Source organism: Jaculus jaculus, chromosome 4 (assembly GCF_020740685.1).
Source record: "Jaculus jaculus isolate mJacJac1 chromosome 4, mJacJac1.mat.Y.cur, whole genome shotgun sequence".
NCBI lineage: Eukaryota > Metazoa > Chordata > Mammalia > Rodentia > Dipodidae > Jaculus > Jaculus jaculus.
Genome location: NC_059105.1, coordinates 117,482,585 through 117,497,973, shown reverse-complemented (window position 1 = coordinate 117,497,973; position 15,389 = coordinate 117,482,585). Strand labels below are relative to the sequence as shown.

At 41.8% G+C, this 15,389-nt stretch overlaps 1 pseudogene; it reads left to right on the top strand.

Annotated features, from left to right (window-relative positions):
- Positions 1-4,705: 4,705 nt before the first annotated feature.
- On the top strand, positions 4,706-4,883 carry LOC123460307 (annotated as a pseudogene).
- The last annotated feature ends 10,506 nt before the right edge of the window (positions 4,884-15,389 follow it).

Genomic DNA, 15,389 nt, shown 5'->3' with positions numbered 1-15,389 from the left:
AAAGACCATGACATCAAAATAAAACAAAAACTGATTGAGATGGAGAGGGAATATGATAGAGTGGACTTTCAAAGAGGAAAGTGGGGAGAGGGAGAGTATTACCATGGGATATTTTTTATAATCATGTAAGTTGTTAATAAAAATTTTTTAAAAAGATATTTCTCTCCATGTTTTGTGTTGTCATGTCTAATGTTGGTTAATCATGTCATTCCATATGTTCTATGTTTCATGTAGTTTTTATATATGACTAAGTTCATGATCATTAATTGTTCCAATACATAATCATTAAATGTTCTGATGCTCATATATTTTAAATGATATTAAATTATTGAAACCAGGTTTATAAGATATTTAAAATAATTAACCTCCACATATTTTTATTTTAAAATATTTTATTTTTATTTAGTTGAGAGAGAGATACAGATATAGGCAGGTAGAGGAGTGAGAGAGAATGGGCTTCCCAGGGCCTTCAGCCACTGCAAACCAATTCCAGATGTGTGCCCCTTGTGCATCTGGCTTACATGGGTCCTGGGGAGTTGAACCTGGTCCTTTGGCTTTGCAGGCAAGTGCCACAGCCACTAAGCCATCTCTCCAGCCCAACCTCCACATTTTTGACAACATGCTTATTCATGCTTACTACAACAATAGACATATTTGCATACAAAATTCTAATTATGCTTCTACAGAAAAAGATGTTTTGGGATCAGAAAAGAATATAAGGTAAAATATTGATGTAAGGTATGTTATAAAAAGGATATGATAATTATATAGAAAGGTTATGGGGCTTAAACTGAAGGGTTGGATTGCCTGTGATAAAATGGATTAACTTAAAAGTTTTTGTTCTCCCTATTTTTTCACCTTAATTGTTCATATAGTTCAGACTACTCTTTGTAATAAGTTGATTAATTTATATTGTCATGACTCAAATCAGAGTTAAATTGAGCTATACCTATACTTTCTACTGTTAAATTCTGAGTACTGAAAAAAAACTAAATGTTTAACACAATCAAGATTCATTTTAAATGAACTTTTGTTTGTTTATTTAAACCTTATTGAAATATAACATAAAAGTCAAAAATGTGAAATTAATATAACTGACCTTCTAAATGTTCAAAAAAAAAGAGGGGCATCTAGGGGGACTGCTGGCCCAGGGAAATGGGAAGACAGACAATCAGAATCCAGACAGCCTATTTATGATTAACCATAGGGGCAAAAAAACCATACAAGCAGAAACTAGAAATAAAACTTAAATGGTCATATTAAAAGTCTTATGGTAAGGACAATGAAAATTTTTGTTGGTAGTTATGAGATGAACTAAGGAAAATAAACTGGAAACTTTAAATACTTGTAAATGTTTGATGAAAATGACTTTTACAGAGTGGTTACATTGATTGTAAGGTAAAAGTGTATAGATGAAGGTAGGAGTAAAGTATGTGGGTGAAGGTATGAGTAAATTTAAACAGAAAGTTAAATACAAAGTTGATTAATTCTTAAAATACTTGATCAGATTACAGACTCCTTGAAATATATATAGGATGACTATTAGCCTAGGGCTTATATCAGACTAACAAGGGATGGCCCTGGCTAGTAACAGTATGCTATGGTATTCAGGTTGTAAACTTAAAAAAAAACTTTAATTCACTGATATTAATCTGGTCATGATAATGGTTGTGAAAGACTGACTTTAAAGTTCTCAACCAAGTTTTCTATGTTCCTGTATTTGTGACCTCTTACTATTTAATAAGATTATTATATCTTAACAAAACAAACAAGCCAGTCATGGTGGTATACAACTTTAATCCCAGCACTCAGGAGGCAGAGGTAGGAGGATTGCCATGAGTTCAAGGCCACCCTGAGACTACATAGTGAATTCCATGTCAGCCTGGGCTAGAGTGAGACCTTACCTCAAAAAACCAAAATAATAATTATAATAATAATATTACCTTAAGATGGCTCCTGTCATGCTGGGCATGGTGGTGCATACCTTTGATCCCAGCACTCAGGAGGCAGAGGTTATTAAAGACTTGCACAAAAAGAAGCCTTTAAATCTAAACTTCTTAATCTCTATCATATTTAAATTTAAAACAATTTAAGATATTTCAAATATTACTTCAATACTAATTTCTTTTTCTTTTTTTTTTTTTTTTGGTTTTTCGAGGTAGGGTCTCACTCTAGCCCAGGCTGACCTGGAATTCACTATGGAGTCTCAGGGTGGCCTCGAACTCATGGCGATCCTCCTACCTTTGCCTCCCAAGTGCTGGGATTAAAGGCATGCACCACCACACCTGGCCAATACTAATTTCTTATACTTCCTACCTTACCTAAACCAAATCTTTATATTTCTACAAATTCCAATTAACTTCCCATCCAAGTTAGTAATTCCTTCTTCCTTACCTATAACCTATATTATTATTTTTAAACCTTAAATATAATGTCTGTGTCACCTGTAAATGTCATGTCACATGCAAGAAAACTCACACATAGATAATAACCAGATCATAATGGCTAATAGATTTAACATAATCTAGGAGTTTCTTTCCTAATGGCTTTGATAACTACCACTCTCCTGAAGAGCTCCCTACTTGCCTGTTCGTAAGATTGATGTGGGATAATAGCCTACTATGTACACAAACTACAAAATGAAGTTTGGCAAATGGAAAACTGTCGGGAGCCATAGAGCAAAAGCCTCTCCATTTTGCCTGGGTCTGCTCATAAACTGACTCATTACTCAGAAAGCTGGTCCACCCAGCTTTCTGTTAGGTACTTCTGGAACCAGTCAGCAGACTGCTTACAGAATCTTATCTTTTGCAAAAGGCCAGTTTATGGTCAGGATGTGAATGAAGCCTGGTGCAGTCAGGATGTTAAGCCAGTTAGGCAAGATTAGATGAACACCTAATTACATCCCCTCTAGGTTTCCTGACAACTCCTTGCCCTGGCCACGTCCCCTTCCCCATACAACCCTATATAAACCTACATGTAAGAATAAACTCTCGAGGCCATGACAAACATCTAGCATGGTCTCCTTCTTGTGTCTGTTTGCCTTATTTCATTCAGGTTAATTTTCACCTCGCTTCTTTGTTCGACTCCCCGCTGGCCAGGACAAATGGCGCCCAAACGTGAGGACCGAGGTACAAATAAAGACCTGAATGTCGCTCAAAGTGGACAGCCGTCCCAGCCATTAGACCGCCACCCCACTGGATGGGTGAGTGAATGTCTGCATAGAGGTCACTACAGGCAATACACCTGTAAAGACCCACACCACCATTGACGCAGAAAAAAGCCCGCCTGCGAAGCTGATCCGATTGAGGTAAGCGACGAATTTTAGGCAATTAAAGTAAAGACTATTGGGGCTGGAGAGATGGCTTAGCAGTTAAGCGCTTGTCTGTGAAGCCTAAGGACCCTGGTTTGAGGCTCGATTCCCCAGGACCCACATTAGCCAGATGCACAAGGGGGCGCATGCATCTGGAGTTCATTTGCAGTGGCTGGAGGCCCTACCATGCCCATTCTTTCACTCTCTCTCTCTTTGCCTCTTTCTCTGTCTGTTGCTCTCAAATAACTAAATAAAAATAAACAAAATTAAACTAAAGACTATTGAGTCATTTTTTTCAAGGCACAAGAACTGCGGGACTTCCTTTTTGCACTTCTCTTCCTCCTTTTACTTTCAGTTGGCGCCATCGCGTGGAATTGCAACATAGCGACAGGGCAACTGAAGCCTCTTAGCCAGGGCTACCCTCTGGCATTGGCTGAAGGCCCCTAGCTCCCTGTGTGAATCCCGACAGCCTGTTTGGGCGTTGGCAAAGACCTCCTATCTAGCCTCTCTTCCTATCGACAAAACTGGGTATGCGACAGCCAGTAAATGCTCTTAGAGTGGCTGCCAGCTCTTAACATTGTGGTCAGGCTCATGGTAGGCCCACTGGGAAACCCCCGTGCCCGTTCTCTGACCGGGAATGTTGCCCTCTGGTCTTGCCGTTTCTCCTCTTTCTTTTTCTATCATGGGACAGACCCTAAGTAAGCATAAATTGTTGAAAGGCTTAAAACTTCTCTCAAGGCATAAGGAATATGGGTTAAAAAAAAATTAGCAAAGAGTAAAAAGGAGCTAATTGCCATAGTAAAAGATATTTTAAAAACACAAGAAATTGAGATTGCTTCAAGTTCTTTAAGCAAATTTTTAAATTTTATCAGGAGGATTTGTTCTTTTTATGTGTGTGTATATGTGTATATGTGTTTATGTATGCTCATTGTGCTTGCTAGTCATGTCATGCTTGTGACTGTTTGTAACTAAAGAGATGAGATGGACGCAGGTGATATTCCTTTTTCTTCCAGAGAACGATTTCAAGGAAATCAAAGACCTAAGCATAGAAATTGAAAAGGAAAAGTTAAATGTCTTTTAAGGAGGGAATTTGCCAGGTATTTGTTCTCGGTCAAGTTCACCTTACATAGAAGATCATTAAAAACAACAAAACTTCCTCTAAAGAGGTAACTTATAATTTGTCAGATATTTTTAAAAAAGCTTGTAATGTCCTGTTACTTAAAAGGAGGAGGTAACTGACCTGACTTCTAGGCCAGCCTGCCTCAAGATAACAACAATATTTGCCTTAATTTAGTGTCTTATTGATATTAATGACATAAAATTTTGTTAGACTACTCACTTGTTAGTAATAGGATTAATTTGGTGTAATTTTTTAATAGCCTTATAAGAAAGATAATCGCTTCTTGGCCTTTTGGCTAAGATCACATGTAGTATCTATTCTTATCAGTTTAATATCTGATACGTCCGTATCCGAGGACAATATATTAAACGGATTTTTGGAGCTTGGAGTTGGAATAGCTTACTCCGTCCACTCCACGCATCGACCTGGTATTGCAGGAACGGTGCACCCCCTTGGGGGAGTAAAAAAAAAAGAGAGAGAGAGAGAGAGAGAGAAAAGATAATTAATGATGGGGTGAGATGAATTGATTGAAGGAACTGGGAAAGAATTTTTCAATGTTGGGACATAGAATCCTCATTAAAAATGCTTTTTGAGTGGTACTGAGAATGTTAAAGTATGTGGATAAAGATGTGCGTATGTAGGAAAGAATTTTCAGGCTAAACCTAAATGCCATGCCTAAAGTTAGAGATTCTTCAACTGTTTACAGACTCTTAAGGATACTCTAAAAGTTTTATATAGGGACATAGTCTTAATCTAAATTCATCTTACATTAGACACAGGTGATGCCTGTGTTAGGTGGGTCACAAAGTCATAAGTACAGATGTAATTGGAGGTTTAACCAGGTTAAACATACACAAAAGTCTATCACCTTGTGTTTTACAAATGGGTAAATTTGCTATGTAAAAACAAACAACTTTGAAATAGGAAAAAAAATGTCAGGATGGGGTTGGAGAGATGGCTTAGCGGTTAAGCTCTTGCCTGTGAAGCCTAAGGACCCTGGTTTGAGGCTTGATTCCCCAGGTCCCACGTTAGCCAGATGCACAAGGGGGCGCACGCGTCTGGAGTTCGTTTGCAGAGGCTGGAAGCCCTGGTGCGCCATTCTCTCTCACTCTCTTTCTCTCTGCCTCTTTCTCTCTCTGTCTGTCACTCTCAAATAAATAACTAAATATAAACAAATTTTTAAAAATGTCAGGATGCTTATCTCTCTGCTTTGTAATTTCATTTTGCTCTTGCTTTCCAACATATCCTACTTAAATTCATGGAAAGCTGGACTCTTAAAAAAAAAAAGGTAGAATCTCCTTTATCTCAAACCCCATGCAAATTTAAGCCATGTGTCCCCCAGACTCTGACTAGAAACAAAAATGGCCAATTGTCTCTGACAAGGAAAAAGGAATACAGCATATAACTGTGGTTCTCTTTAGTTCATCTCTTATGAACACCTAAAGTCACATCTGTTAGATAAAGTCTCTCACTAGACAAAATGTTAAATAGATAAACTGAGTCTTATGATAAGGCCTCACTCATTAACAGGTCACTGATGCTAATTTGTTATGATTTAAGGATTATAAAACTGGCTTTAAGACTCAGTAAAGTAAATTAGGTTCCTCTTTTCATCAAGGTTTTAACTATTCTAAAGATAAAGGCTCACGTAGAAATGGTTAATTTCCAAAGGTGAAGTACTCATACCTAAAGACATTGTGACTTTACAGATAGCTTCTGTCTTACTTATGCTAATTTTATTGAATGGTCATAACTAGGTTTAATCACTAAGGTTTAAGTGATTTAATTTCAGTAATAATAACTTTCATCTTCCTGGGATTTGTTGGGATAGCTTACTTAAACTTTATCAAATTTAAGTCATGGGTAAAACATAAAATTGTTTTATGTTAATAAAAATTTCTGTGATACATAAAATCAATAGCTATCAAGTTTAAGCCAAAATCATTGGTTTTCAAATAATGGTTTTTCTTTCAAAAAATTTTATCAAGGGTTATATTAGTATTTAGCTAGCTATTTTGGCTCAGGAAAAACCAAATTCTACTCTACTGTATGTAAAGTAACTGTCTCAATTTTTGCATCTTAAGTACAGTGCTTATAACAAAATTAACTCTTAAGACATATTCCCTACTTTAGGGTACAGCCTCATGCTCAAACAATGGTTCTCATCTAAAATATAAATATAAATATAAATATAAATATAAATATAAATATAAATATAAATATATATAATTCAAGCTCTATGGTTCTGTTTCCAATGTTTTCTGGGTAATTTGTGCCCACACAGGTATCTGAACTAGTCAAAGATGTTTTCACAGAGGTGCTAAGACCTTATACTGTCTTACTTGTTCTTTTCTGATAATTTCTAGGTTAAATTAGTTAAGTTTATAAATCAATTGGTACTGTTTTCAAGACTGGTAACAGGTTCTGCCTATATTTATAAATGTTAGATATTTAAAATGTGAGATGTGCCTACTTCCTATGCCTCAGATATATGGCTTATGCTGCCACAGTACAACAAAAATTTTAAAGATAGGACAAAATGAAGTCTATTTCAGTAATCAAATGTGCTCTATATGTACATACATCTAGGCTGATGTAACTTCCTTTCTGATTGTGTTAATCACCTATGTATAAGCCAAAGCCAACTGGAATCATTAGAGTAAAAAGTGTCAATATTTTGGCCTGTACTCCCATGCCATGAGGCCACTGGAGATGATGGGACACTTCTACACTGACCCCCTGGTAAGTCACCTGTCTTCCTGAGCAGGGAGGATATGGAGACCCAAACAAAATTGGTGTACATTCTAAAACAGGAGAGTCACAATTGAGGAAAAATTGGCCCTCCTGACTTCCCAAAGAAGGGAAAATTACTTGGCCAGCATGGCCCTGACTCATCCTAACAGGCAAGACACCAGTAAACTACGGGGCTACTCCTGTGTCCCTAAAGTCTCTTTGGAGAGCCATTAATGACCTCTAAAATTAATCCTTAATTAACTTTTGGCTATCTGCGTGGTCTTAAACACTCAGAGAGGAATCTATAACCAAAGATAAAAAAAAATACCTTAAATGTATAAATGGCCCTTAACTTCTGAAATTAGCTACAGCCACAATGTTAGTACAGAAAAAACATGCTGCAGGCCATATTGGACCTACCACCTCTCCTTGGAATACTCCTATCTTTGTATTGCTCCAGGACCTTAGAGAAATTAATAAGGCCATGGTACCTATGGGGGCCCTACAACCAGGCCTCCCCACTCCAGTAGCAATTCCTGCAGGACATTGTAAAATCACTATTGACCTAAAGGATTGCTTTTTTTTTTTTTTTTTAAACAATTCCTTTACACTCCTCATCAGCATTTTACATTTAGTTTACCTGTGGGAAATTTTAGAGGCCCTGAAGATAGTGGAGGCTACAATTCTGAGCCAAAGAGTCACTTTTATCTCTTATAAAAAGCCTCTTCTCCTGGTCATTTGTGCCACTGACTTTACACCCACTGGGGTGTTCTGGCAGGAGGGGCCCCTCTTCTGGGTCCATTTACCCTCCAAAAGTTAAAAACGGGGGACTTATATCCCATAAAAGGCTCATTCTTCATCATGCACTGTTTGTCCTAAACTTTTTAACCCTTGATGCTCAAGGAAAGTCAGCAGCTGATCGCTTTTGGCACACAAATACAAAAAAATACCTTTGCCAAAACCATGTGAAAAAGATCCTTTAACCTTAAAATGGAATGGCCCAGACCCGGTACCCATTTGGGGCCGAGGATCAGTATGCTTGCTTGACACCAAAGAAAATGCTGCGAGATGGCTACCAGAGAGACTTGTAAAACAAGCTGATGATCCTCCAGTGACATCTCACATATCCAGGGAAGAAACACTTCCCTGAGAGAATCTCCCTTTTTTCCCTAACAGAACAAAGCTGGAAGGACCTCTACTTATCTTAATCCTCTCACTCACAATTGGACCCATTGTTATAATTAAAATCATGTCTTTTATATGTCAACAGATTGCAGCCTTTACAGGTCTATTATCACAGTGGATCGAGGCGAGGCATTGCCACTGAAGACCTGCCACCTGCAGCTGTCAGTTTCTTTATCTTACACTCTGTACTTATTTACTATACCGCTGTCTTCTACACCTCAGCTATCACTGCGGTCTACCTGTCATGGCCAAATAGCTACCCCTCCTATGGGAGCTGCATAGGATTCAGACCTATACATATCAGCTCACAATGAAGTGAGTGTGATATGGGCACCAACGTGGGTGTGAGGCAAAGCACTGCAGGGGAAGGTCCTTATCTGACCGCTTCTGGATTCCCTGAGAGGTATACCTGGTTTGCATGGAGGTTGGTACCATAACTGTTATCACTAAGGCCGTGCCTCGCTCTCTGGCCACATAGGCCCTGCCTCCCCTCCCCAAAAGGTACCAAGGGCCAAAGATTGTGGGAAAAAGACATCCCACGGGAGGAGTCGGGTCCCTACTCCCCCAGTTGGTTAATGCCCATCGCTGCAAAGTGGCCCTCCCCCGAGGAGATGTTGGGAGCTATGAATCAAACCTCGGCCATGTTTATGGAAACCGCCATATAGCAAGTTAAGTTTCTACTTCCTCACCTAATACTCAAGTACCAGAAACAAAGACTGCCATATAGCAAGTTAAGTTTCTACTTCCTCACATAATATTCAACTACCAGGGGATCGTACGCTTGGCTGAATACTCCCCCATCCTGCCTGTAGCTGATGAAGAAACAAAGGCATTGCAGCCCACTGCTGAATAGCGGTCCTGCTCCTCTTTTGTATAAAAGGGAGGAGATGTCAGGAGCCATACAGCAAAAGCCTCTCCATTTTGCCTGGGCCTGCTCATAAACTGACTAATTACTCAGAAAGCTGGTCCATCCAGCTTTCTGTTAGGTACTTTTGGAACTGGTCAGCAGACTGCTTACAGAATCTTATCTTTTAAAAAATGCCAGTTTATGATCAGGATGTGAAGCCTGGTGCAGTCAGGATGTTAAGCCAGTTAGGCAAGGTTAGATGAACACCTAATTACATCCCCTCTAGGTTTCCTGACAACTCCTTGCCCTGGCCACATCCCCTCCCCCCTACAACTCCTTGCCCTGACCATGTCCCCTTCCCCCTACAACCCTATATAAACCTACATGTAAGAATAAACTCTCGAGGCCATGACAAACATCTAGCATGGTCTCCTTCTTGTGTCTGTTTGCCTTATTTCATTCAGGTTGATTTTCACCTCGCTTCTTTGTTCGACTCCCCACTGGCCGGGGCAGAAAACTAAAAGCTGAAACTCCCAAAAGCCACACCTATGTGACTAAGATTTTGGTGATGGACTACAATGATTGTAGAGAGGTAAATGTTACCAACCAGAGCCAATAATATTTTGGGCTATATTAGTCTTTTTTAATGGCCAATAATATTATTTCTTTGCATGTGACCTGACATCTCTCTGTGACCAACTAAGATTTTTTTTTAAATATTTTTTGTTCAATTTATTTATTTATTTATTTATTTGAGAGTGACAGACAGAGAGAAAGACAGATAGAGGGAGAGAGAGAGAATGGGCGCGCCAGGGCTTCCAGCCACTGCAAACGAACTCCAGACGCATGCGCCCCCTTGTGCATCTGGCTAATGTGGAACCTGGGGAACCGAGCCTCGAACCGGGGTCCTTAGGCTTCACAGGCAAGCGCTTAACCGCTAAGCCATCTCTCCAGCCCCCAACTAAGATTTATATTGCTATAAATTAAGAAATTTCACAGTGCTGCTTCCTTCAAGTTAAATCCATCCTGGCTCTGACATGTGCTTTATTCCCCTGATTATGATAATATTTACCCTCTGTTTTGGTCCTTACGTACTGAAATGCTTCGTTGAAATTCCTCCAAGACAGAATCCTTGCCTTGACTTCACCACGAGTCACTAAATTTTTCATGGTCATTGAATATCAGCCCCTGAACATCAAACTTCCATAGGACTGCACTGGACACCCCAAGAGGTCTACTGCCCCCCCCAGCAGGAAGTAACCAGAGGATCTGACGTCACCCTTGCTTCTGCCTGTGCAGTCCACCCCTATAATGCCCCACTCATTCCCAGTTCTCCCCAATCTTTTTTATCCTTCCTGAGTCCAGACTGAAGGGTTAATAGCCTTCCCTGAAAAGTAGAGGGAACTAAAGAGTTAATAACTGTCCTTAAAACTATCAAGCAATAAAGAAGTCTCAGAGGCATGCAGCCTTGACAGGCTACTCCTGATTGCTTAACTTCTCTCAGCTCAGAAAACCTCGAGGGAACAGAAACAATCTGGTGGGGTATCCTCCCTAGATTTGGCTAAAAAAGCTTATTCTGAGCAAGGTCACAAATAAATACAGTTCCTTATCTACTTCCCTTAGACCTGCATCTGGTAGTCTGTTTTTCTTACAATCCTCCTTATAAACTTAAACTCCAGCCTAGCTCAGTGCTCCAGCCTTCATGTTGCCCCTCGCTGTTTCTCTCAGTAAACAGTCTGTCTATAGAGATCAAGTCCAGTGTTCTCTTTTACTTTTCTCTTATGCTTTCCTTACACTAACTACCCCTGCCTTGTCTCCATTGTGTTTGTAGAAGTGGAAAAGGAATGGGGCACGACCCATTCTTTTGTAAGAAGAGTCCAAGGTGGGTTCTGTGCCTTTCCCAAAGCTAGGTGATGAGCTGGCCAAGTAAGTAGTGGAAAGAGCTGCTCTCCTAGGCCACCATCGTACTGGGCCTCTCTGGCTCCTAAGCATGCTAGAACCCCTGCAAACCTCTCATAGCAGAAAACTGACTGATGGACACTGTACTGTAATAATGTGGGTGAGCCGGGGGCCTATGTCATATGGGGCTAGGTCGAATTAGAGTTGGGGACGCATGGGAGCACAGATCGCCATCTGGGAAACTACAGTCTTGACAGGAGAATCCCCAGTGGCACAAGGAAGAAGTGCCAGTTGTGGTGAAGGCTTGTGAGAACCTAAGCCTGGAGGGAAGGTCTTCTGTGCCAGGCAAAAGGAAGTATGCAAGTATAGAAGAGGATATTCTTCAGGTGGAAGACATGTTTCCAGAGCTGAGGGTGGACAAACTTGTCAACAGCAAGAGGGACACTATAGGGCTTAGCCCAGGCAGAGTCTGCCAAACAGGATTGCCATGGAGACTGGGCAGCCAGGAACCTAAGGAACTCTGAAGAACCTTCCAGACTGAAACATGGGTTTTTAATTTAAGTAGTTGTATTTGTTTGTGTGCATGAAAGAAGAGAGTGTGTGTATGGGGTGTCAGAGCCTCCTGCCACTGCAAATTCCAGACTCATGCACCACTTTGTGCATCTGGCTTTATGTGGGTTCTGGGGAAGAGAACCTAAGGCCGTAGGCTTGGCAAGCCTTTGGTTTTAATGTGAGGTAAGTGGAGGGTCAGGGAAGTGAGTTGATCAGAACTGCATTTTGAAATGCTTGTAGTAACTTATTATCTACTGATTACCTCCATACATAAGGCCATAAGCCTCATATCCAAAGCATGAAAGTTCTACTTCCCTACCACCCTGTCTATCCCTGTCCATGTCACTATAGGAAGAACCATCTCATTCCTTCTTTCATCCTTCCACTTCATTTTTAAAAGTTTTTTTTGTTTTGTTTTGTTTTTCAAGATAGGGTCTCACAGTAGTCTAGGCTGACCTGGAACTCGCTATATAGTCTTAGGGTAGCCTCAAACTCTCAGCGATCCTCCTACCTCTGCCTCCTGAGTGCTGGGATTAAAGTGAGGCTCCCTCCCTGATTACTACCCAGGCATCAAACTTCAGCACATGGTAAGCATTATCTAAACTAGGCTTCTTGGTTGGGCTCCCAGTGCAAGCCCAGCTTCCTCAGAGCCCTTGCTCATATATAGGAAAAACAGGCAGCTCTGCAGCAGAGCTGTGGCTGATATGTGGCAGTGAGGTGAGAGAATGCATCTGACAGCCCATCATCAGGTCCCATTTAGATCAATAGGTAGAGGTGATACCTTTGTTACACTCCCTTCCTACTTACTGCCTGGCAGACATTACTAATTAATTGCATCACTTTCACAGTGAGTCAATGCACAGGTACAGACAACCATGGTTAGTTGGTACCTAGAGGGAAACTGACTTGCCATTCTTGACCCAGACACAGATGAGACCCAAAGGTCAGGGTGACTGACTCAGAAGGCTAGCAGAAGGGTAGTGGTCAGAACACATGCAGGAATTTCAAAAGTGGTAAGGTAAAAGGCACAACAAGGTATGGTCAGGCCAGCCAGGGAGGTAATGACTCACATTCATCAGTGCTTTAGTTTACAGAACACTTTTGAGGTTAAATGACTCACTTCCATATTTTAGAGGGGGAGGAGAAGGCCTAGAGAAGGTGGGTGCACCTGGTGTCATCCAGGGTTCTGGTCCACACGACAGACACTTTCTCTGAGCCTCAGGAGCACAGTGGCTCAAGACTCAGGATCAGCCCAGAGCTGAGACTCACAAGAGATGGAGCCAGTGGCCTGCTGCTGATGTTCTAACCACTGACTAGGGCATAGGCTCAGAGGCCTGGGGCTGAGGAAACCCTAGATGCACACTCATGATTTCTGGGGCATATGAACACTGAAATCTCATCCCAGTTCAAGCTAGAAGCATATGTCACAGAATAGTGATTGTGGTGTTTTGATTCAGGTGTCCCCCATAAACTTAGATGTTCTGAATGCTAGGTTCCCAGCTGATGGAGATTTGGGAATTAATGCCTCCTAGAGGGAGTGTATTGTTGGGGGCAGGCTTATGGGTATTATAGCCAGTTTCCCCTTTCCAGTGTTTGGCACACTCTCCTCTTGCTAGGTTCACCTTATGTTGGCCAGGGGATGATATCCACCATCTGCTCATGCCATCATTTCCCCCTGCCATCGTGGAGCTTCCCCTCAAGCCTGTAAGTCAAAATAAATCTCTTTTTCCCAGAAGCTGCTCTTGGTTGGGTTTCTACCAGTGAACCGGACTGCAACACTGATCAAGAAGAGGTGTCCACTGTTCTCTCCGGGTTAGGAGCTGACTCCACTCACCATGCCCCAGAGATGGGTCATTATGGTTTGTATTGAATGCTTGATCCCCAGCTGTTGGTGCTATTTTGGGAGACTGTGGAAACTTGGAGGTGGGTCCCAAATGGAGGAAGCAGCTCACTGGGTTTGCCTTTGAAGGTTATACCTGGTCCACTGTTCCTTCCTCTCATTGCTTCCTGTCTACCAGAGGGCAAAAAACTTTCCCTGCCATTTAATTCTGCCAGCTATAATGTTCTGCCCAAGATCACGGGGCCTGGTGAACATGAACTGGGCCCTTGGAAGCTGAGCAAAAGAATTCTTTCCTCTTCTAAACTGTTTCTGTCAGGTATTTGTTCACAGTGAGGAGAAAAGCAACTAACACGAGGTGCAGGTTGGGTGCCCCCCCCCTTCTTAGGTTCTCCTGACCTCCCTGTGGCCTGGTGTTCAGCTCTGCCTGCATGCTGTGAGCCTTTGAAAAGCCTGAGTGCCAGGTGTGCACACCTTTAATCCCAGCACTCAAAAGGCAGAGGTAGGAGAACTATGAGTTCAAGGCCACGCTGAGACTACATAGTGAATTGTAGGTCAGCCTAGGCTAGGGTGAGACCCTACCACAAAAAACAAGCAAACAAGCAAACAAAAAGCCCGAGCACGTCACCACTGACACCAAACTGCAGAGAAGTCAGGGTCAGCACCCAGTTTTCACTTCCTGCAACTTGATCTTTTCTCTCCATCTCAGTGCCCAGGGATGAAACCAGGAACTCAGGAGGTAAGCAAGAGCCTGAGAAGGCAGAGAGAGACATTCCCTCATCTAGGACACCTCTCTGCTGTCCCACCTTCTTCCCCATATCCACTGGGGCCCTATAGCCACCTGTGGGTAGCTGGAGAGAACACAGTGGCTTTGTAGGAACAGCTGAAACTCCCCTAAGAATCTGGGCTGCTCCTGGGAGGACAGGGAGTATGTTTAGCAATCACCTATTCTTTGCCAATATGAGACCCCATTTTGCAGCACATTGTGGGCCATGTACTGCTCAAACCACCACTGCCATTGTACAGCTGTGCAGACCTGGTCCAGGCAGAGAAGCACAAACCTCTGGAATGGAAAGGATGGGAGCTTGTGCTCATGCCTGTCTACCTCACTGCCCAGCCAGGCCAGTGACTGCTCTGCACTCCTGCCCAGAAAACCCTTTGGAGGTTGAGCACCCACAATTCTTAAAGCCATTGGCTTAGGAAACTGGTCTTAGCTGAGTTTATGAAAAATAGCTGCTGCCACCTAGTGTCTGAGCAGCATCAGGACTCCAGTTTGTTTCGTGGGAACCAAGGCAGGTGGCAAAGGGGTCCCAAAGGGAGTAGTTGAACAGATGGGTCACCCTGCCCCAATTCCAAGAGTGTCCCCATGTGGCCAGGAATGCTGGTTATTCAAGAGAAATCCAATATTCATTTTTTCTATAAAATTCACATATATATACGTGTGTGTGTGTGTGTGTGTGTGTGTGTGTGTGTGTGTGTGTGTGTGTGTGTGTTTGAGGTAGGGTCTCACTCTGGTCCAGGCTGACCTGGAATTCACTATGTAGTCTTAGGGTGGCCTTGAACTCACAGCAATCCTCCTACCTCTGCCTCCTGAGTGCTGGGATTAAAGGCATATACCACCATGCCTGGTGTGAAATTCAACTTTTTAAAACATATTTTTATTGCTAGACATGATGGCACATAAAAAAAGAATTTTTATTCATTTATTTTATTTAAGGGAAAGAGGGAGGAGAGACAGAGAATGAGTGTACTAGGGCTTCTAGCCACTGGAAGCAAAGTCCAGACACATGTTCAGTTTGTCCATCTGGATTTATGTGGGTACTGGGGAATTGAATCTGGGTCATTAGACTTTGCAGGCAAGCACTTTAACTGCTGAGCTATCTCTCCAGCCCTGAAATTCAATTGA